The sequence below is a fragment of the Macaca thibetana genome, chromosome 12 (genome assembly GCF_024542745.1).
Source record: "Macaca thibetana thibetana isolate TM-01 chromosome 12, ASM2454274v1, whole genome shotgun sequence".
In the NCBI taxonomy this organism is placed as follows: Eukaryota; Metazoa; Chordata; class Mammalia; order Primates; family Cercopithecidae; genus Macaca; species Macaca thibetana.
The window spans coordinates 11076850-11098736 of NC_065589.1; the positions used below are offsets into that span (position 1 = coordinate 11076850).

Genomic DNA, 21887 nt, shown 5'->3' on the forward strand with positions numbered 1-21887 from the left:
TAAATAAGTGTTACGTAAGGCCGGGCGCGGTGGCTCAAGCCTGTAATCCCAGCACTTTGGGAGGCCGAGACGGGCGGATCACGAGGTCAGGAGATCGAGACCATCCTGGCTAACACAGTGAAACCCCGTCTCTACTAAAAAATACAAAAACTTAGCCGGGCGAGGTGGCGGCGCCTGTAGTCCCAGCTACTCCGGAGGCTGAGGCAGGAGAATGGCGTGAACCCGGGAGGCAGAGCTTGCAGTGAGCTGAGATCCGGCCACTGCACTCCAGCCTGGGCGACAGAGTGAGACTCCGTCTCAAAAAAAAAAAAAAAAAAAAAAAAAAAAAAATAAGTGTTACGTAATTAAAACAAGAAAATAAAAAGACCAATTTCACTTTAATGCAACCACTTATAATAGAAGACCCATATAGTGCTTGCTACATGCCAGGCATTGTTTTTAGCACTTTACATGTATTAACTTATTTTCTAGAAAATAATACCTCAGGACTGGGCATAGTAGCTCACACCTGTAATCCCAGGGCTTTGGGAGTCTGAGGCAGGAAGATTGCTTGAGACCAGGAGTTTGAGATCAGCCTGGGCAACATAGTGAGACCCTGTCTCTACAATTTTTATTTATTTATTTATTTTTAATTAGCCAGGCATGGTAGTGCTTGCCTGTAGTCCTAGCCACTCGGAGGCTGAGGTGGGAGCCCAGGAGCTTGAGGCTGCAGTGAGTTATGATCATGCCACTGCACTCTAGCCTGGTTGACAGAAAGCAAAACCCTGTCTCTAAAAGTTTTTTAAAATAAAAAAAAAAACTAGATAATACCACAAAAGATGAGAGGAAATTGGCATTAAAATATTCTAAGTTCATTATATTATTTGAGAAAAATATGGAGATTTTAATATGTTTAAATATGGGTTCCTTCCGTAACAAGAGGAATAAATACTGAACTCAACTTGATTTCTTTTCTTTTCTTTTTTTTTTTTTTTTTTTTTGAGATGAAGTTTCATTCTTGTTGCCCAGGCTGGAGTGCAGTGGTGTGATCTTGGCTCACTGCAACCTCCGCCTTCCAGGTTCAAGTGATTCTCCTGCCTCAGCCTCCCCAGTAGCTGGGATCACAGGCATGAGCCACCACACCCGGGTAATTTTGTATTTTTAGTGGATATGCGGTTTCACCATGTCAGCCAGGCTGGTCTCGAACTCCTGACCTCAGGTGATCCACCTGCCTTGGCCTCCCAAAGTGCTGGGATTACAGGTGTGAGCCACCGCTCCTGGCCAACTTGATTTCTTTCTTCTCTCTTTTTTTTTTTTAAATTTTTTAGACGGAGTTTCGCTCTTGTTGCCCAGGCTGGAGTGCAATGGTGTGATCTCAGCTCCCTGCAACCTCTAGCTCCCGAGTTCAAGCGATTCTTCTGCCTCAGTCTCCTGAGTAGCTTGGATTACAGGCATACAACATCATGCCTGGCTAATTTTTTATTTTTAGTAGATGGGGGGTTTCTCCATGTTGGTCAGGCTGGTTTGGAACTCCTGACCTCAGGTGATACACCTGCCTTGGCCTCTCAAAGTGGTGGGATTACAGGCGTGAGCCACCACACCTGGCCCCAACTTGATTTCTTAATGATGATCACTGCACCTCCTTCTGCTCCCTGCTTTCTGGGTACTTGGCAGGATGACATTTCCTGGATGTCTTACTATTGATTTGATGGGGCCATGGGGCTAGTTCTGGCCAATGAGCAGAAGTGATTTGACATCCATGCTAAATACTTAGTTTCCAGTACCCTCCAGGGCTCTAATAGACTGATGTTCAACATGGTGGTGACTCCATCAGCATCAGCCCATCAGTGACATAGGTAAGAATAATACCCCTTTTGTCTCTCTGCAGAGACCCTGAGAAAGAAAGAAACTTTTCTTGTGTTCAGGGCTGGTCTAGAAGCTTCATAGTATCACCAGAGACTCATGTTTCCCCTGCCTTTCAGCTCTGCCATTCTTAGGGTGTGATGTCTAGCCTCCAGATCACTTAAAGGTCCATGATAGCTGCTGGACCTCCAGCCATCACATCTGTATTCCAGAAAGGAAGTAGGAGATGGAGGCTAAGGAGAAGGTAAAAATAGCTTTCATCAGCTGTCTGTCCCCAACCTTCTCTTTATTTTTTATTTTTTTATAGCAACGGGGTCTCGTCATGTTGCCCAGGCTGGCCTGAGCTCAAGTGATCTGCCTGCCACACCCTTCCTGTGCTGGGATTACAGGTGTGAGCCACTGTGCCTGGCTAGCCTCTTTTTTTTTGAGATGGAGTTGCACTGTTGTTGTCTAGGCTGGAGTGCAATGGCGCGATCTCTGCTCACTGCAACCTCTGCCTCCCATGTTCAAGTGATTCTCCTGCCTCAGCCTCCCGAGTAACTGGGATTACAGGTATGTGCCACCACACTTGGCTAATTTTGTATTTTTAGTGGAGACAGGGTTTCTCCATGTTGGTCAGGCTGGTCACGAACTTCCGGCCTCAGGTGATCTGCCCACCTCGGCCTCCCAAAGTGCTGGGATTACAGGCGTGTGCCACCATGCCTGGCCTTTTTTTTTTTTCCTCTTTAGATGGAGTTTCACTCTTGTTGCCCAGCCTGGGGTGCAATGGTGTGATCTTGGCTCACTGTACCCTCTGCCTCCCAGGTTCAAGCGATTCTCCTGCCTCAGCCTCCCGAGTAGCTGGGATTACAGGTGCCTGCCACCATGCTTGGCAAATTTTTGTATTTTTAGTAGAGACGAGGTTTTACCATGTTGGCCAGGCTAATCTCGAACTCCTGACCTCAGGTGATCCACCTGCCTTGGCCTCCCAAAGTGCTAGGATTACAGGCGTGAGCCACCATGCCCAGCCTCTCTCTCTCTCTCTCTATATTTTTTTTTTTTTTTTTTTTTTAGAGACATGCTCTCCTTCTGTTGCCCAGGCTGGAGTGCAGCAGCTATTCACAGGCGTGATCTAGCTTACTACAGCCCAGACCTCCTAGGCTCAAGCAATCCTCCAAGCAACTGTGTGTGTCTCTCTTAAACCGTTTCCTCGTAAATCCCACTGTACAACCTCTGAATGGCCTTTTCTAGTTGGGAAATGTAGTCATTTAGCTGAGACATACAGCGTAAATGGTCACTTGGAAAAACAAACTGTCTAGGATCTGTCAGTCAGGAAACAGGGAGAGAGGAAACGACACTGGGTGGGCAGCCTGCAGCCTGTGCCACAGGTCCCAACCCAAATCTCCTCTCATCTCTCGCAGTCCAGGCTCCACTGAGCAGCCACAGTGATTGTTCAATTTTAAGGCAATACATGTACATGGTTAAAAAAATCTAGCAGTGTAGCTGATATGATGGTAAAATGCATCTCCTTTTCATCCCATTCCCCACCCTCATGTTTCCCCTGCCTTTCAGCTCTGCCATTCTTAGGGTGTGATGTCTAGCCTCCAGATCACTTCAAGGTCCATGATAGCTGCTGGACCTCCAGCCATCACATCTGTATTCCAGAAAGGAAGTAGGAGAGGGAGGCTAAGGAGAAGGTAAAAATAGCATTCATCAGCTGTCTGTCCCCAACCCTCTCTTTATTTTTTATTTTTTTTATAGTAACGGGGTCTTGTTCAATCTAGAAACAATCTCTTAAATTTTCCACGTGAGGATGAGACCACATTGCTTCCATGACTCTCTGAGTCCTGGGTCCTGCCTTCCCCTCTGCCTTTGGCTCATACTGCTGTCCCCCTGGTTCCTCGTGATGGGTTCGTGGCTTTCAGGGGGTTCCTTGCAATGCTGCCTAGTGGCCTGTTCCCTGCTGTCCTCTTTTCCTGGAACACTCTCCCTCAGTTCTTCAGAGCTCAGCAGAACTGCAGTTCTAACTGATTCACTTCAGTTTCACCTTGTTCAGTGACGAGGTTTCTCCTCGGGCCCCAACCTCTATGTGTCCGAGTCTGCCTCCCTCCAGTCAGGAGCCTAAAACCCTCAGACAGCTGCATGCCAATGCCATCAACCACTAAGGGACACAATGGGGCCAGCCTAGGGCACCATGGGTAAATGGGGAGGGACCGTGACCCAGATGCGCGTGAGCTTAGGAGCTGAGGAGCCATTCATTCATTTGACATACATCAGGTGCTACCTCCTGGGAGCCTGGTACTGGGGAGACACAAGAGAGTAAGGTGGGCCTGTTCTCCTGGAACTTACAGACCACAGGGGGTAGACAGACAATAAATAGGAAAATAAGCAAACAGAAAAAGATTGTTTTACACTGTCATTCCTCTGCCTTTCAGCTCTGCCATTCTTAGGGTGTGATGTCTAGCCTCAAGATCACTTTAGGGTCCGTGATAACTGCTGGACCTCCAGCCATCACGTCTGTATTCCAGAAAGGAAGTAGGAGATGGATGCTCATCTCTCCTACTGTTGTAGGAGAACAGGCTTATCTCATTCTCTTGTGTTCATTGTTCCAAAAGGACATATGCAGGAGATGTTATAGAAGGTTTGGGGGCAAGATGTCAGGATATGTGGTCAGAGCCCTAATGGATGAGAAGGTGCTGGGCAAAGAGCCAGGGAAAGGGAATCTCAGCAGGGCAAACAGCACATGCAAAGGCCCCGAGGTGTCAGAGAATGGCCTGGCAGGGGCACAAGAAAGGAGAAGAGGAGCAGAGGTGGGCAGGGCTGGGCCACAGGCTGCGTTGGACATTGGGTTAATTCTGAGGGTCCTCAGGAGGCTTTTCAGTAGACAGTGGCGTGATCTGGTCTGATTTATGGGAGAGTTGGACTTCGCAAATCCTTTAAGTGATTTCTGTAATTTTCCATTTATAGTGTGGACTTGGGATAGCTTGTGGGGGTTATTTTTGGTTCTCTGGCCATTTTGGTCAAACCAACAGCAGAATGCATTTTCCAAGCATGGAGCAGCAGGGCAAGTTTCAGCAAACGCCCCACCTGCTTCTCCATGACCTCGAGGGCTATCTCCCCTGGAGACACTCATACCCTCTGAATGGTGGACTCCATGCCCTTGGCACACTGACACCCAGCACCTCACATGCCTGCCTTCCATGAAGGGTAGATGTATCCCTGTGGGCTTTGCAGAGAGACAGAACCAACAGGACACACACACATGCATGTGTATGTATACATGTGTATATCTACATGTATTATTTATTTCAAGGTGTCGGCTTATGTGATTGTGAGGGCCAGCAGGCTGGAGGGCTGGAGTCTCAGGCAGGAGTTGATGCTGCAGCCTTTCTTCTCTTTTTTTTTTTTGAGATAGAGTCTCACTCTGTTGTCCAGGCTGAAGTGCAGAGGTGTGATCTCAGCTCACTGCAACCTCTGCCTTCCAGGTTCAAGCAATTCTCACACCTCAGCCTCCTGAGCAGCTGGGATTACAGGCACGCACCACCACGCCCAGCTAATTTTTGTATTTTTAGTAGAGACAGGTTCCCACTATGTTGCCCAGGCTGGTCTCAAACTCCTGAGCTCAAGTGATCTGTCCACCTCCGCCTCCCAAAGTACTGGGATTACAGGCGCGAGCCACTGTGCCCGGCCAGTGTTGCAGTCTCGAGGCAGAGTTTTTTCTCTGGGAAGAGCCTCAGGTTTTGCTCTTCAAACCTTCAACTGACTGGATGAGGCCCACCCACATTTTTGCGAGTCATCTGTTTTACTTAAAGCCAACTCATTGTAACACCTACTCTCTACCCACAAAATTTAAAAATTAATAAATAGGCCAGGTATGGTGGCTTGCACCTGTAATCCAAGCACTTTGAGAGGCCAAGGTGGGCAGATTGCTTGAGCTCAGGAGTTTGAGACCAACCTGGGTAACATGGTAAGCCCCTGTCTCTACCAAAGAAAATGCAAAACTTAACTGGGCATTTTGGGATGTGCCTGTAGTCCCAGCTCCTTGGGTGGCTAAGGTGGGAGGATTGCTTGAGCCCAGGGGGTCGAGTTTGCAGTGAGCCAGGATTGCACTGCTGCACTCCATCCTGAGTGACAGAGTGAGAGCCTGTCTTAAATAAATAAAGTAATAATTAAATGCAAAAAGAAAGTCAACTCACGGTAGATGGTAACTACATCAACAAAATACCTTCACAGCAGCACCTAGATTAGTGTTTGAATTAATAACTGGGTGCTGGCCAGCCATAGTGGCTCATGCCTCTAGTCCCAGCACTTTGGGAGGCCAAGGCAGGCCGATCACTTGATTTAGAGTGGTGGTCAGTGAGTTCACAGCCAAAATGACAGGGGCCTCGCTGGGCAGAGGACGCCTCACTGCATTGGTCCCTGTGCCTCCTTTCCCCTTGTTATGGGCTGAGCTACATCACCCCCAAATTCCTGTGTTGAAGTCCTAACCCTCAGTACCCTGGGATATGACTATTATTTGGAACTAGGGCCTGTAAAGAGGTAATTACGCTAAAATAAGTCTACAAGGGTGGGCCTTAGTGCAATATGGCTCATGTCCTTATGAGAAGAGATTAGGACACAGATATGTGTGTGCACAGAAAGACCCTAAGAAGACCCAGGGAGAGAGAAGATGGTCACCTGCAAGCCAAGGAGAGAGGCCTCTGGAGAAACCAAATCTGCTGACATCTTGATCTTGGACTTCAGCCTATAGAACTAGGAGACGATATGTTGTTTATCCACCCAGCCTGTGGTATTTTGTTGTGGCAGCCCCGACAAATGAATAAACCTCTTCTCTGAGGGGCCAGAAGGGTGTTCCTGGTTCCCTAATTTCGAGTCTTGGCTGTGCAATCTTTGCCTTCTCTTGATCGGAGAATTGAAGATCACAGTCAAGGAGTCTGACCCTTCCCACAGACCCTGCTGAACTCTGCCCCACACCCTTCCATAACCTCCTCTTTCTCAGTGTTGGTGGTTTGTGTGGTCAGATACAGGCCAGCCACAGGAAGAGGTAAAATAAGCTTCAGGGGAAGTGAACACGTCCCACACAGCTTGCTTCTGGGGTAAGGGGCAGTGACAGGGCCTGACTGTTTAACTGTTCCTGCCACTGTTCCCAGGCCTGAAAATGTGTGTCAGCCTGTGTGCAGATCACATCAGGTGGATGCCAGGCAGGCTGAGGACAGCTCTGTGCTGCTCTTGACTTCACTCCACGCCTTGGGCAGTCATCCATAGGTTCCCTACAGACAGGGCTCAGGCTCAGCTCTACCCCAAGGGGTGCCTTGACTTCCAGCCCAACAAGGGGGACAGCTGTGGCTTGGGTTTCTTCAAAATGAAGACCTGGAGGCATGAACTGGATGAAGTTGTTTATTTGATACGTAAGCCCAGAAAGCATGGTGAGGGGGTGGAGGAAGAGAGACAATGAAGAGAAGAGAGAAAATGAAGTGTGTTCTGGCTGGGCGTGGTGGCTCACACCTGGAATTCCAGCACTTTGGGAGGCCGAGGTGGGCAGATCACGAGGTCAGGAGATCGAGACCACCGTGGCTAACATGGTGAAACCCCATCTCTACTAAAAATACACACACACAAAAAAAATAGCCGGGCATGGTGGCGGGCACCTGTGGTCCCAGCTACTTGGGAGGCTGATGCAGGAGAATGGTGTGAACCTGGGAGGCGGAGCTGCAGTGAGCTGAGATCACGCCACTACACTCCAGCCTGGGCGACAGAGATACTCTAGGTGTCTCATACAGTATTTGTCCTTTTGTGACTTATTTCACTTACCATAATATCCTCAGGCTTCATTCGCATTGTAGCATATGTCATAATCTCCTTCCTTTTTAAGGCAGACTAATATTCCATTATATATATATACCACATTTTGTTTATCCATTCATCTGCCAATGGACAGATGAATGGGTTTTTTCCACCTTTTGGCTTTTGCTAATGATGCTGCTATGAACGTGGGTGTATAAATATCTCTTCAAGTTCCTGCTTTCAAATCTTTTGGGTATATGCCCAGAAGTGGAATTGCTGGATCATATGATAATTCTATTTTTAATTTTTGGAGGACTGCTGTGCTGTTTTCCATTCTAGTGATGCCATTTTGCATTCCCGATGACAGCGCACAAGTGCATCAGGGTTCCAATTGCTCCACATCCTCAGCAACTCTTGTTGTTTTCTGATTTTTACAAAATAGTAGTCAACCTAATGAATGCGAGGTGGTATTTCATTGTTCATTGTGGTTTTGATTTGCATTTCCTTAATGATGAGTGATAATGAGCACCCACTTGCATATTTACTGGTCGTTTGTATAACTTCTTCGGAGGAATGTCTATTCAAGTCCTTTGCTCAATTTAGTTTTCACAATGCTTTTATGATCTAGCCTTGGATGGTATATGCTGTCGTTTCCTCAATATCCTGTAGAAGGGTTTAGCTCTGTTCAATGTGGGAGGCAACTACACCAGGGTGTGCATATCAGGACGCAGGGATTGCTGGGGCCATCGTGGATGCTGGCTGTTCATGGGATATTTCTCTACTAGTGCCACCCCTAGAAGGAGCATTGTTCCTGGGTGTTAACTCCCTGGCACTCTGGCCTAAATCAGCACACACAGAAGACGCTCCACTGTGATACAGAGCTCCCCCAGGCAGAGAGAGTAGCTGTCAGTACGTTCAAGCCATGTCTGCAAATGTCTAAGGGGGGCCAGTGATCACATGAAGTCCCAGAGTGGGTCTCCTGTGTCCTCTGTCCTCACTGAGAGACCACCACAACTCAACACTTGCTCTGATGCCAATATCCATCCCCTCCTCTGCGTGAATATGCCATGCCCTTGATCTGTTCCCAATCCTGTGGCTGAAACTAATTCTTATCTGCTCCTCCTGTAGTTGGTCCACAGCTATTTCTGCAGATGCCCCAGGACTTCTTTTTTTGAGACGGAGTCTCGCTCTGTCGCCCAGGCTGGAGTGCCGTGGCATGATCTCGGCTCACTGCAAGCTCTGCCTCCCAGGTTCACGCCATTCTCCTGCCTCAGACTCTCTCCAGGACGTCTTTAGCTACAGTTGACTTTTGAACAAAGTGGGGGTTAGGGATGATGACCCCGTGTGCATTTGAATATCCATGTAAAACTTTTGACTCCCCTGAAACTTAACTACTAATAGCCTACTGTTGACTGGAAGCCTTATAGATAACATATACAGTAGATTATCAAAATTAATGAATTTTGTATGTTATGTGTATTATGTACGGTATTTTTACAATAAAACTAGCTAGAGAAAAGAAAATGTCACTAAGGGCCAGGTGCATGCCTGTAATCCCAGCACTCTGGGAGGCCGAGGTAGGAGGATTACTTGAGCCCAGGAATTCGAGACCAGCTTGGGCAATATAGCGAGACCCCATCTCTGTGAAAAATAAAAAATTAGCTGGGTGTGGTGGTGCACCTGTAGTCTCAGCTACTTAGGAGGCAGAGGGAGGAGGATGGCTTGAGCCTGGGAGTTCAAGGCTACAGCGAGCCATGATCATTCCACTGCACTCCAGCCTGGGTGACAGAGTTAGACTTTGTCTCTTAACAAAAAAAGAAAAAAGAAAAAAAAAAAAAAAAGCAGCCTGGCCAACATGGCAAAACCCCATCACTACTAAAAATACAAAAACTATCTGGGCATGGTGGCACATGCCTAGAATCCAAGCTACTCAGGAGGCTGAGGCAGGAGAATCACTTGAACCTGAGAGGCAGAGGTTGCAGTGAATTGAGATCGCACCACTGCACTCCAGCCTGTACAACAGAGCGAGACTCTGTCTCAAAAACAAAAAACAAAAAACAAACAAACAAAAAAACAACAAGAAAAAGCCCACCCTGTAATTGACATATCTGAAATCCAACCCTCCATGTCATTATATTCTTTACAGGTTTCTCTTGGCAACATGCCTTGCCTGGATGCCTTTCCAGGACAGCCTGTGTGGCCTGACCTCCCTCCTTCAAATGCCTGCACACCATTCCACAGCACTGGTGTCCCATTATTGTCTGTTCTCTATTGATAAAGTTAGCAGGGGCCTTTGGGGTCCCTGTCTCCTCCCCTTGACGGGACTTTGATTCCAGCTGCATCTACGGAGGAGGAGTCCCAACTTAGCTTGGTGCCTTGCATCTCCTGCTTTCTGCCCCAGGACCAATTCTCTGACACACAGGAGCCCTCCGGACCCTTGTACAAACACAGTCAGAAAGGGCTGCAAAGTTAACATCTCTGGAGGAAGTCAATTATCCACAAATTATCTGATCTTTCAGGGAGATGGTCCTAGGAGGCGTGCAGGATACTCTGCTTTCAGAAGCTAACACAAAGACAAGTCTCTAGGGACCAAAGACAAGGAAAATTTATCTGGTTTCTAATTTTTCCTTATCACGACAAGGTTATAACTAGTACTACTTATCTCTCTATATTTGAGCTACCATTTATTTATTTTTGAGATGGGAGTCTTGCTGTGTCACCCAGGCTGGAGTGCAGTGGCATGATCTCAGCTCACTGCAGCCTCCATCCCCCCGGTTCAAGCAATCCTTCTGTCTCAGCCTCCTCAGTAGCTGGGACTACAGGCACGCACCACCATGCCCGGCTAATTTTTGTACTTTTTTTAGTAGAGTTGGGGTTTTACCACGTTGGTCAGGCTTTTCTCGAACTCCTGACCTCGAGTGATCCACCGGCCTTAGCCTCCCAAAGTACTGGTATTACAGGTGTGAGCCATTGAGCCTGGCTTGAGCTACTATTTTTTTCTATAAATTTCTAGAGGAAAAGTTTCAGAGCCAAAAGGATAGACTTTTATATATTGGTACCTGTTGCTAAACTTGTCCTCTAGAAATGTTGTCATTCCCATCTACAGTGATGGAGCGTGTTTCCTTCTACCTGGGAGCCTGGGTGCTGTGAGGAGGGTGTCTGTGCAGTGAGTGGGCGACAGCTCGGAGTGAGGATGCAGAGTGGGTTAGGAGGGGTCTGGTAGGGGCAGTGATGGTAGCAATGGAAGGTGAATTACACACTGAGGAGGTTGGCCCGAAGAGGAAATATGCCAAAAATAACAGAAAACGAGTTTCTTCCTCTCAGGGAGGTGTCTAGGGATGAATGCTGTGGTATCAAATTGGAATTAGAGGCACTGATGTCAGTGCATGCTTTTCAACGTTTATAGATAGATATAAAAATAAGTATCAGGCCAGGTGCGGTGGCTCACACCTGTAATCCCAGCACTTTGGGAGGCCAAGGCAGGCAGATAGCCTGAGGTCAGGAGTTTGAGACCAGCCTGGCCAACACGGTGAAACCCTGTCTCTACTAAAAATACAAAAATTAGCTGGGCGTGGTGGTAGGTGCCTGTGATCCCAGCTACTTGGGAGACTGAAGCAGGAGAATTGTTTGAACCCAGGAGGTGAGGTTGGCAGTGAGCTGAGATCACGCCACTGTACTCCAGCCTGGGTGACAGAGCAAAACTCCGTCTCAAAAAAAAAAAAAAAAAAAAAAGCATCAATATATATGTGTGTGTACATACAGTATGTGTGTATATATCTATATATTTATACATACATATATTCCCTAGCTCAGCCCACTGAGAGGGCCTGGGAACAGCAACACCCCAACAGTAATGAGCACACTCAGCACACAGATCTTGAGCACTGATTTCATTACCACCAGATCTGACCCAGATCTCATGACTATTATTATATATACATATTTTTTGAGGCAGAGTTTCACTCTTGTTGCCCAGGCTGGAGTGCAGTGGCGTGATCTCAGCTCACTGCAACCTCTGCCTCCCAGGGTTCAAGTGATTCTCCTGCCTCAGCCTCCTGAGTAGCTGGGATTACAGGCAAACACTACCACACCCTGCTAATTTTGTATTTTTAGTAGAGTCGGGGTTTCACCATGTTGGTCAGGCTGATCTTGAACTCCTGATCTCAGGTGATCCACCTGCCTCAGCCTCCCAAAGTGCTGGGATTACAGGTGTGAGCCACCACACCTGGCCTTTATTTATCTATCTATCTATCTATCTATCTATCTATTTATCTATCTATCTATCTATTTATTTATTGAGACAGGGTCTTGCTCTGTCCCCACACTTGTGTGCAGTGGTACAATCATAGCTCACTACAGCCTTGACCTCCTGGGCTTAGGTGATCCTTCCGTGTTAGATTCCCAGGTAGCTTGGACTACAGGCAAGCACGATCACACCTGGCTAGTTTCCATATTTTGGGTAGAGATGGGTTTCGCCATGTTGCCCAGGCTGGTCTCGAACTTCTGGGCTCAAGCAATCTGCTCACCTTGGCCTCCCAAAGTGCTGGGATTACAGGCGTGAGTCACCGTGCCCGGTCGATCTTGGTTTCCATCATTCTCCACTAAAAGGAACCAGAACTCCTTGGAAAAATGGCTTATTCCAGGATAGCCCAGAGAAATAGGAGATGAGCCTAGAACATTGTCTTGTGCCAGAAAATACAAAATATTCATAATGACACGTCGAAAGGATACAGGATCCAACTTGAAGGGGCTCCCACTGGTCAAATCTGGGACAAATTTGAACATCAACACAAACAATGATAATGAATTTTTATCCTTTGAATAGAATAAGAAATCATGGGTCCACATGGATATAAATAAAAGTGATAAGAGGAATTTTCTCCTTCTAGTCAAAGTCAGCTCATAAACGAAGGGATGATGGGGTTTAGAATCACTATTTGGCAGCCAACATAGTAATAATTTTTTTTTTTTTTTGAGATGGAGTCTCTCTCTGTCCCCCAGGCTGGAGTGCAGTGGTGCGATCTCAGCTCACTGCAAGCTCTGCCTCCCGGGTTCACACCATTTTCCTGCCTCACCCTCCCAAGTAGCTGGGACTACAAGTGCCCGACACCATGCCTGGCTAATTTTTTTTGTGTTTTTTTAGTAGAGGTGGGGTTTCACCGTGTTCACCAGAATGGACTCGATCTCCTGACCTCGTGATCCGCCCACCTCAGCCTCCCAAAGTGCTGGGATTACAGGTGTGAGCCACTGTGCCCGGCCCATCATAGTAATAATTTATGCATACAAGAATCATACACAGGCCAAGCATGATGGTTCCTGAATGTAATCCCAGCATTCTGGGAGGCCAAGGTGGGTAGATCCCTTGGGCACAGAAGTTCGAGACCAGTCTGGGCAATATGGTGAAACCTCATCTCTACGAAAAAATAGAAAAATTAGTGGGCATGGTGGTGTGTGCCTATAGTCTCAGCTACCCAGGAGGCTGAGGTGGGAGGATCAGCTGAGCTCGGGAAGTCAGGGCTGCAGTGAGCCATGATTGCACCACTGCACTCCAGCACCTGGGTGACAAAGCAAGACCCTGTCTAAAACAAACAAACAAACAAAACATAAACAGATGCTAAACTTTAAAGAAAAATGGGATATAGGCCGGGTGCGGTGGCTCACGCCTGTAATCCCAGCACTTTGGGAAGCTGAGGCGGACGGATCACTTGAGGTCAGGAGTTCAAGACTGGCCTGGCTAACTTGGTGAAACCCTGTTTGTACTAAAAATACAAAAAATTATCTGGGCTTGGTGGTGCATGCCTATAATCCCAGCTACTTGTGAGGCTGAGTCAGGAGAGTCACTTGAACCCGGGAGGCAGAGGTTGCAGTGAGCCGAGATCGCGCCATTCCACTCCAGCTTGGGCAACAAGAGTGAAACTCAGTCTAAAAAAAAAAAAAAAAGGAAAAGAAAAATGGGATATTGACATAACCTTCAAGTACCTCCCTCCCCACAACCCACCTATTAATTTCCAAAGGGAAAGTAGTAACTCTCCAGAGGAGAAAATGTCTTCATTATAGTGTGGGTGGACACTGCATGCTTCTTCTTGGGGTGCAGTGGAAAGAATGCACCCCCAGGTCACAGGCCTGCCCTGTCCCAGTGCTGACTCTTGCCCCAGCAGCCCTCCCTCACTGCAAGGAGGCTTTGCCTGAAAGCAGAGCCCTTCCCTGCTCGGAAGTGATGTCTGCTCAGGGAAAGAGCAGGGCCTGGAGCAGGGTGGAGGGGACAGAATCTTCCTGGGGTCCTTCAGGGCCCTGCAACAATTTGGGACCCTTTCCTGCAGCTGGGGCTCCGTGCAGGCCTGCCGAGAGCTGGTCAGCCCTAATAAAGGCCTGTTAATGGAGCCCACTCTTCCCTCCTTGTTTATGGCGACTCTACACAAACACACTTGAGCATTTCTTGGGAATTATGAGTTGCCGGAAGGCAGGATCCTAGCAAGACCCCTGCCAAGGGAAGACAAGGACAGCCCAGCCTCTGTGGCTGATGGAGCCTGGGCTCGGTCTGTGGCCTCCTTGTCCTGCAGCCTCACTCTCTACCCACCCTTCCCAGGGGCTAAAGAGAGAAACCTCGAGGGTATTTTCACTTGCTGCCTTGGAAGAAACGTATTGAGAATTACTTCCTTGTAGCAATCTCTGAGACCTATTCCCATTTATTTGAAAAATTGTTACGAATGCCCACTAAGTGCCATCTGGGCACTCATTTAATCTTCATAATAACCTTATGAAGTTGGTACTGTTGTCACTCCCACTTTTCAGATGGAGAAACTGAGGCATAGAAAATCTAAGCAGCATTCCCCCAACAGCATGCTCCCCTAAAGGATGAAGGGGAGTAAAACTGCTGTCGCTTTAAAACAAAATTAGTTCTCTAAAACCAGAAAAAAGGAGAAAATAACAACAACAACAACTGCTGTTCCTGGAGAGCATCTCACAGCCTCTCCGAGCTGCAACCACACATTGAAGCCTCTTGGAAGGCACTAAGCTCTAACCAGGGAACTTGAATTTTTACCAAAAGTTGCAGAGCCAGTTTACTACAAACACTAGATCCCTTGGGAAAGGTACTCAAGGGGATTGACTGGTCTCCCCAGAGTAGCTGCCCCTGGGCCAGAAGGTGCCAGGCTAGCCCATGGGAGGTCCCAGGCTAGCTCATGGGAGGTCCCAGGCTGGCTCATGGGAGGTGCCAGGCTAGTCCATGGAAGGTGCCAGGCTGACCCATGGGAGGTACCAGGCTGGCCCATGGGAGGTGCCAGGCTGGCCATGGGAGGTGCCAGACTAGCCCATGGAAGGTGCCAGGCTAGCCCATGGGAGGCGCCAGGCTGGCCATGGGAGGTCCCAGGCTGGTCCATGGAAAGTGCTGCCCACAAGCCGTTCAGGAGCAGTTAAGAACAGCATCCAGGCCGGGCGCGGTGGCTCAAGCCTGTAATCCCAGCACTTTGGGAGGCCGAGACGGGCGGATCACGAGGTCAGGAGATCGAGACCATCCTGGCTAACACGGTGAAACCCCGTCTCTACTAAAAAATACAAAAAACTAGCCGGGTGAGGTGGCGGGCGCCTGTAGTCCCAGCTACTCGGGAGGCTGAGGCAGGAGAATGGCATGAACCCGGGAGGCGGAGCTTGCAGTGAGCCGAGATGGTGCCACTGAACTCCAGCCTGGGCGACAGAGTGAGACTCCGTCTCAAAAAAAAAAAAAAAAAAAAAAAAAAACAGCATCCAGGCAGAGCAGTTTTTGGAGCAAACATAACCCAGTGAGAGAAAGGGGACATGAACTTCAGAGGGGAATGAGGCCAGACAAGTCTACAAAAATCCTGCTTTCTGAGAGTGATAAATATGCACATGCACCAGAGTCAGAGCTGTAGGTAAAAGGCAGAAAGCTTTGTACCCAGATACATTTCAATGCAAATCCCAGAGACCAGCCTGGGCAACATGGTGACACCCCATCTCCACCAAAAATACAAAAAATTAGCCGGGTATGGTGGCGTGGGCCTGTGGTCCCAGCTACTTGGGAGGCTGAAGTGAGAGGATTGCTTGAGCCTGGGAGGCAGAGGCTGCAGTGAGCTGAGATCACACCACTGTGCTCCAGCCTGGGTGACAGAGCGAGACTCCATCTCAGTTAAAAAAAAAAAAAAAATTCCCAGCTCCAACACTTGTGAGCTGTGAGAACTTGGGTGTGTTACTTAACATTAAAGACTTGTTACTTCTTTGTGTTTAAAGCCAATTTGACATAAACTCTGTCTCAGGGTAGCTGGGAGGGGTAGCTGAAATTTCCTACTTCAGAACAGGCTGTGTAGAATCTGCCGTTGTGAGTTTTGTGAGTCAAAATAGAGAAAGAAGTGTTTGAACTTCCAGTTCCCAGATATGGTTCCCCAAATAGGCATGTGAATCGGCCCTTCAGAGTTTTAAAATCTGGATTTTCTTATCTTCTTCGCAGACACATATTCTCCCGGGCATCTTTTTGCAAAATGGTTTTGCTAACCTTGTGAGCCTGCTGGGACAAGCTGTCCCCCAACCCTGGGTCTCACAATGCCTTGTGACTGCATTGTGCCCACGCTAGCTGTGCCTTTGACGAGGGTGCCTTTGACAAGGGCTTAAATCCCTGAGTGGCAGGGTCATCTGTGGTTTGTTCGGGCTGCTTGGCACCTGGGCTGTCTGCCAGGGGCTGTGGATGACCCACTGGGTGGGTAATCTGCCCTCCTCCCCTCCAGAAGGCTACAAGACCCATGCTCACCCCACCCATGCAGCAAGAGTGCAGCAGCAGAACCTGATTTTGTGGCATCCTGTCTCTCACCCTGGGGCAGGGAGTCCAGGGCAAGTGCTTCAAAAGGCGGGGACATGGTCCCAGCCTGGGGCTAGTGTCCACGGGCTGCAGGGTCACACTGCCAACCCTTCTAGCTGCAGCCCCACCGTCTCCCTGCCCCTCTAGCCTTGTTAATTCTGTGAGCTGCCGGATGTTCTTCAGGAAATCCGGGCTAAATCAGCCAGAGCCAGCTCTGATTTTTGAAAACCAAGATCCTTACCTGTTGCAGTAGCTCACACCTGTAATCCCAGCACTTTGGGAGGCCGAGATGGGTGGATCACTTAAGGCCAGGAGTTCGAGACCAGCCTGGACAACATAGTGAAACCCCATCTCTACAAGAAATACAAAAATTAGGCTAGGCACGGTGGCTCACGCCTGTAATCCCAGCACTTTGGGAGGAAGAAGCAGGTGGATCACGAGGTCAGGAGATCGAGACCATCCTAACACAGTGAAACCCTGTCTCTACTAAAAATACAAAAAAGTAGCCGGGCGTGGTGGCAGGCGCCTGTAGTTCCAGCTACTCTGGAAGCTGAGGCAGGAGAATGGCGTGAACCCGGGAGGCGGAACTTGTAGTGAGCCAAGATCGAGCCACTGCACTCCAGCCTGAGCTAGTGAGACTCCGTCTCAGAAAAAAAAAAAGAAATACAAAAATTAGCCAGGCATGATGGCACGTGCCTGCAGTTACAACTACTTGAGAAGCTGAGGTGGGAGGATTGATTGAGCCAGGCAGGTTGAGGCTGCAGTGAGCCGAGATCGCACCACTGCACTCCAGCCTGGGTGACAGACCAAGACCCTCTCTCAAAAAACAAAACAACAACAACAACAAAAAACCATTCAACAGGAACATCTTCTGGCACCCTGTCTTTCAGTCTTCACATACCTGGCCTTCTCTTAGCTTTAGGCCAACCGTGCCCGTGCTGGTGCCCGCTCCTCCATCACACACCCTCAGTGCACCTGCCTTTGGTCCCCTTTCCCTGTGTCCAACAGTTGCTGTTGATACGCCCAGCACTGTTTACTTACCTCCTGATTCAGTCTTTATTCCTAAGAACACCCCAACCCTAGAAAGACACATTCCGTATGCATGCACCACTGTCATTTCATTTCCACTTTCCGGTTCTTTGATATTATTTCCCCCAATTTAGTGTTATTCCCTTTGTAATGCTGACCTTCCTCGCACTCTGAATATTTACTGCTTTAGTATCTATTGGCTGTGGCAGCAGCCTGCCTTGGGAACAGGCAATAATGGAGAAGGTTTGGAAAAGAGTAATTGAATTGACTAAAAGTGGCCTGCTTTTTAGTATCACGATGTGCCGGTGATTCTAATCATTGTCGGTGATAAACTATTACTCCCGCCAGGCGGACTGCCGCCTTAACACCCACTGCCTGGTAGGCCACTGCCTAGTGGACAGGAGGAACTAATGGTATTCATAGAACACTTCGAAACTCAACCAAAACAGAAACATTTAGTGGTAAAGGCGCATTATGTCTGCAACTGACTCTCATACTCCCCCCCAAAATATAGGATTCCTTTGTACTATTCTTTCAACTTTCCTGTAGGTCTGAAATAATGCTAATATAAAAGGTTAAAAAGGTCAGGACCGGGCGTGGTGGTTCACACCTGTAATCCCAGCACTTTGGGAGGCCAAGGTGGATGCATGACCTGAGGTCAGGAGTTCAAAACCAGCCTGACCAACATAGTGAAACCACGTCTCTACCAAAAATACAAAATTAGCCGGGTGTGGTGGCATGCACCTGTAATCTCAACTACTTGGGAGGTTGAGGCAGGAGAATTGCTTAAACTGGAGAGGTGGAGGTTGCAGTGAGCTGAGATTGTACCATTGCACTCCAGCCTGGGCAACAAGAGTGAAATTCCATCTGAGGAAAAAAAAAAAAAAAAAAGTTAAAAGGGAAAAGAAGACAAAACTACTAAATTAGCGCAAACTGCTGCAGACTAACAAGTTCCTGAGTCCTGATGCCGGTCAGCTGTTGCTGGGGGAGAAACTTTTGTTCTTAAACCTCCCTCTGATCGTGACTATGATATGAGCATTTATAAATGGGAAGACCCCAAGAGGAGCTTCTGTAACACACCCAAGTGTGGTTTGTTAGCTGGGAAGGCTGGTGGACTTGAGGGTGGCCTTTATTGCTTGGAGGAGTAGGTGCCACGAGCACCCTGTGGGCTCACAGTAAGATCTGGCCCCAGTCCAGGATGGCATGAGGGACACACAGGCCCTAGACATGAGAGACCCAGGCTTTTTCTGGCCTTCTCACTGTGTGACTTGAACATGTCCTCCCTTTGGCCACAAGCGGACGTTGGGGCCTGGTACACAGGCTGAGCCCCTGGGAGGAGGTGGCTGGTGCCCTGTGCCCAGCACCCTTCCTGAAGCCTGCGGGCTGGCTGTCTCTGGGAGAGCTCAGGAACAGGTCTCACAGCCCTCAGGGGGCAAGGGACTAGACAATCCCCAGTGGTCCCCTCGAGGAGCAAGAGAGGCAGGGGCGACACTCCCCTGAGGTCCCCTCCACTGCTGGTCCCCACCTGGCTGCAGGGCCCCGGCTGCCTGCACTGTGGCCGGACTCCCTGCAAGCCTGTATGTTCCTTTCCACTGGGACTCAGCTCTCCTGCCCGGGGTGCTGGGGACCTTGCTCTTCCAAACCCTGCTAAGGACAGCTCCCACCCCAGCCCTGCCTCCCAGCAGCTTTCTAGTGTCTTCCAGAGAATTCCAGGCTCTTCAACCCTGCACTGAGTGCTTAAACCCACATTATCCCTCTTAATCTTCATGGTATCCCTGAAGGACAGGGGCTATTTTTGTGTTTTACAGGCAAGGAAGCTGAGGCCTGAAGTGCAAAGTGGCTTATCTGAGGCCACACTGGCAGAACATGGATTCTCACTCTGGCCTCACAGCCTCCAAAGCCTGTACTCACTGTGTTCCCTGCCTGGCTTGACCATCTCTCCCACCAGTTTCTATGAGCAGACTAGGGCTGGTGGCTCAGGGAGCATGGGTGGATGATCGCACACAAGCCACGTGGCTCCCTGAGGTGCAATCCCAGCCCCCAAGTTGGGAGCCCCATCACCTGAGGGGCCCAGACCTTCCTCCTCTCTCTCCTGGCCATGGCCAGGCTGACCCCACAGAGCAGAGCTGGGTGGGGAGTTCTCTGACCTTGGGAGGTGCCCAGATGGGTACAGTGACTCTCCCTTGCTTCGGATATTTACTGTTCTGGTTCTCCATGTTTGCCCGATGACGCCCAGTGATGGGGGGTCCTGGGTGGTCCCCACTGCCCAGGCTGCAGAACAGTGCCTCCCTTGCGTCCAGAGCTATAGTGTCCCCAAGCTCATCTCATCCTCCCTGCCTCCCCTCTGTAGGAAGTAAAGTGGGATGGGTGTGGGGCGTTTCTACGGGAACCATGGGCTTGCCAGGAGCTGCTGGTCACCCCAAGGCTGAGAAGGTTCTGGTTTAAACCTGGTCTGGGTTTAAGCAGCCCCTCTTGGCTCTCAGGGAATCAGCAGGGTGAGGAGGGGATACGGAGCTACTCACATGCCTCTGGCCCCATGAGTCCTGCACATGCCTGGGACCTGGGTGATATCTCAGCAGCTCCTGGAGGTCCTGGTGGCCCCCCCAAGTGCATTTGCTGTTGTGTAGATTTGGGTCCTTGACCCCCTCATCTGGGCAGACGCCCACCAGCCAAGCTTAGAAGATGGATGTGTACACCCAGAAAATCGGGGGACGCCACCTCAGGACGGAGCAGGAGCAGCAGGATGTCATACATTTCTGATGGGACACTACCGTGGTGGCCTTGAGCTCAGGCCCAGAGGCCAGGACCCCTAGGGCCCTCTGCACAGTGGCAGAAGTGAGGGCCACAGCCATTGTGGCCACTGAGCCTCTCCTTTTTGGGGGCTGCTCTTTAGCGTTTGATGGCTGCTAGTGCTGTGCGAATGATGCAGCCTGCTGTAGGAAATTTCTGACTGGCAAGAGTCACTCTGCCTCTGCAAGGCTGGGTGGGTCCTTCCCCATCCCCTCCAGGGCTGTGTGCACCAAAGGGTCCACAGGGACTTTCGGACTGCTCAGAGTGTGTGCAGAGTGGTATGTGTGTATGTGTGTGCGCGGTGGTATGTGCAGAGTGATGTGTGCATGCATGTGTGTGTACATGCATGTGCGTGTGTGTGCGTGTGTGTGTTCCAGTGAAAGGCTGGGGTCCAAATGCTCATCACTTGCTATGAGCAGCCTGTGATGCCACAGTGGGCTCTGTTGCTGAGTGATGTCATCCCTCCTTGCCCGTCTCTTGTGTTGGCAGACCCGTTATTGAGAATTTCTCCTGGACTAGCTCATCCGGGTCTGAATAGTTAATTCTCAGGGTACCACAGAATCCTTTCTCCCAAGGCCCTGGGGACCATGTGCCCCTGCACTTCCCACAACCGTCCCCTGCCTGGGACTCTGTTTACATGTGGAGTTCGTGGGAAGGCCGGCCTGGTGCTGGCGCCTTGAGGGCCTAACTCCCATCCCCAAGCCCAGACAGTGACTTATGGAATTGGGCGGCAGTGGGGAGGAGAAGGGTGCAGGAAAGCTGGGGGAAGAAGGAGCCTCCCACCACTAAATGATGACAATCCTACCCCACATTTCTTGATTGCTGGCCACGTGCCAGCCTCTGTGCTGAATCTTAACGCTCAGTGTCTCATGTCATCCTCACAATAGTGGCGATGGTGGTTAGCGCATTCTACAGGAAGGGGAACTGAGGCACAGAGCTTGGGAGCTCACAGTGGCTCTCGGGGTCCTGCGGCTTTGTAGCCTCTCCTGGCACTCCTCAAAGTGTGATTCCTGGGTATGGGCTCTCCAGAGAGCGTTGGTCAGACATGAGGATTTCTGGGCCTTGCCCAGACTAAGGAGACCAAACTCTGGGCAAAGGCCCCGGAACCAGCATTTTAGTCTGCGTGATCCGTCGTTTCTAGGGTCCCTAGAAGTTCCTGATGAAACAGCTTCCAGCTAAGGAGCTGACTGCAGGACTATGGAGTGGGGGCAGGTGAGGCACTGGGATTTGCATGTGCAGTGTGGGGGAGCAGGAGGCTGTGGCTGGGCATCCTTAGCCTTCCCTAAATTCCCTCCATCCTTGTTATACCCCAACCCTTTGTACAGTGATGGGGGCAGAAGAACATTTGAATGGATAAGGGGGACAGTATTTGGGGCTGAGGACCATGGTGAGGAGAGGGTGGCCCAGGGAGGCAGGTGAGGAGTGGGGGGGTCCACCACCAGGCTAGACTTGGGTGTGCTCTTTTTCAGAAGGCAGCGGGGCGCCCCAAGGAAGGGTTTTGAGGCGTGATGGTCATTGGTGGCTGTGGGAGGATGGACTGGGAGGAGAATGGGGGCTCCTGCCCAGTCCCGCAGGGCCGAGCCCCTGGACTTAGGGCCTGGAGGCCCCGAAGGGAGCGGCGGGTGGGAGGGGCTGCGGAAGCCGCAATCGTGGGCCC

General features: G+C 49.7%; 1 protein-coding gene across 1 annotated transcript in view; it reads left to right on the plus strand.

Moving 5' to 3' along the window:
• Nucleotides 1–21887, plus strand: part of NCL (nucleolin) — a 405499-nt gene that overhangs the window by 304504 nt on the left and 79108 nt on the right. The gene's annotated exons all lie outside the window — the stretch shown is intronic.